The sequence below is a fragment of the Eumetopias jubatus genome, unplaced genomic scaffold, assembly GCF_037043125.1.
Source record: "Eumetopias jubatus isolate StellerSeaLion01/CBP00866 unplaced genomic scaffold, mEumJub1_p1.0 scaffold_16, whole genome shotgun sequence".
NCBI lineage: Eukaryota > Metazoa > Chordata > Mammalia > Carnivora > Otariidae > Eumetopias > Eumetopias jubatus.
In genome coordinates, this window is record NW_028274822.1 from 29,474,374 (window position 1) to 29,476,248 (window position 1,875).

Genomic DNA, 1,875 nt, shown 5'->3' on the forward strand with positions numbered 1-1,875 from the left:
ATCAATTGTCAGTTTGATCAAAAGAGAGAACTCTGGTTTGGGCCAAATAACAATCCAGCCCTGCCAGACATTTTGAAATTCCCATTAATGATCACTTTAAATTCATTGAATCATTGGTCTACTCATAAAATAATCTTTATGAATCAACAATGGTGGGGGAAATATCAATAAGACCACAAAAAGTGTCTACTTTTCTTGCTGTATCTGCCCAAAATAAAATTCAGGAAAACTTGTCTGCACCGCTCCAAGTCACTTTAAATTGCCTGATGGACCATTTGAGGTTTGAGAAATGGATTCCCCCATCTCTCAATGGAGATTTATGGATATAAATGTTTTGGTGATGGTTTAGGTTTTAAGGTTTCCACATCGGACTAAAGCTTTCCCTTATAGGCAAGGTACTGCCTCTTCTGTGGAAAGAATTCCATTAGAAAAAATAATCCCTCAAACTTTATAGTGACCAGGAAATTCACTTCCAAGAGTTGAAGCAGGCAACAGCTGGAGGAAACAACTTTCCCAGGATGACTGGACCAGATCTATATGCCTTTTTCTTGCTGTTGATTCTTACCTTATTTTCTCCCTCTTTTTCTTGGAAAGACAGTGCTCTTATCCACATTTTATAATTTATTGCAAACAGGGGAAGCCTTTCTGACTGCTGGGCCTGTCACCAGAAATTCTGATCTGTTCACAATGTTGGAAATCTCTTGGTTTTATCTGTTAGTAATAATCGCGCCTCGGATAAACCTCATTGGCTACGATACTGCCACTGCGCAAAGCTTTGGTTTTATCTGTAACCAATTTCTCCTTAATCCCAAATGCCACTGTTGATTATACCTGTAAGTTGATGGACATTACCTACTGTGTTAGGATATTATGGCCAGATGTCCCCCTACCTTGTTTTAACCTTTCCTCAATCATAACTGTAGCAAAATCAGCTAAATATTTCCAACTTTGCTAATCATACAATTTTTGCTACTCTTTTTTTTTTTTCCTTCTTTAAGTGTGATCTGTCTTCCTGCACTCAAGGACAACACAGGCTAACTCCTCTTTGCAAGACTTTTAGGCAAGACCCCTTTAGAATGATGGTCTCTCACAGAATGTCACCCCAACTCCTCTGATCCCTGGCTTGAAAGGGTCAATTGAGAAATTCCAACTAATCAATCTATCAATAACCAGACTTTAGCTGGAATCCTCTGCTCTCCATCTGGTTTCATTTTCATCTGCAGTAGACAGCATTTCCCATGGGCATATGAATGCTAAAATAACTGATGAATTGGAGGTTAATGTTTACTGGGACATTTAACGGTCGCTGTTAACATCCATCACAAATCAGAAGCCTCCCATTGGTCCACACTATTAAAGTTCCATGGTCACCTTAAATAGGAACTTGTAGACATGTACATGACTTCAGGTATGCCTCCACAGAGAGAGACTTTCTCCTTTGGGTTGGAGTGAGTGACAATAAACATATGATCAGAAATTTCTCCCAGCTGATTCCACAGTCAACCCAACAACAATCATTTGACTCATTGACTACAGTAGTTTTGAACAATTTCATAGTCCTTGATTACCTACTTGCTGAGTAAGGAGGAATTTATGCAATAGACCATGCCATCTTTTGCACATGGATAAATTCCTCTAGGGAAGTAGAAACCAATTACATAAGATTAGGGAACAAGCACATTGGCTACAACAAATTGCATTTAACAATTCATGGTCCTTTGAGGTCAGCTGGTTACCTTCAGGTGTGGGCTCTTGGTTTAGAACCACTGTACAAGCAGTATTTGTCATATTGCTTTTGATTCTGCTTTGCATAATCATTTTTAAGTGTTGTTGCTATTCCTGCATAAGTGATATGCCCAATAAAGTGATGCTAAC

The 1,875-nt window shown here is 38.8% G+C and overlaps 1 pseudogene; it reads right to left on the bottom strand.

Annotated features, from left to right (window-relative positions):
* Positions 1–649: 649 nt before the first annotated feature.
* Positions 650–775, bottom strand: LOC114205115 (U4 spliceosomal RNA; annotated as a pseudogene).
* Between the last annotated feature and the right edge of the window lie 1,100 nt (positions 776–1,875).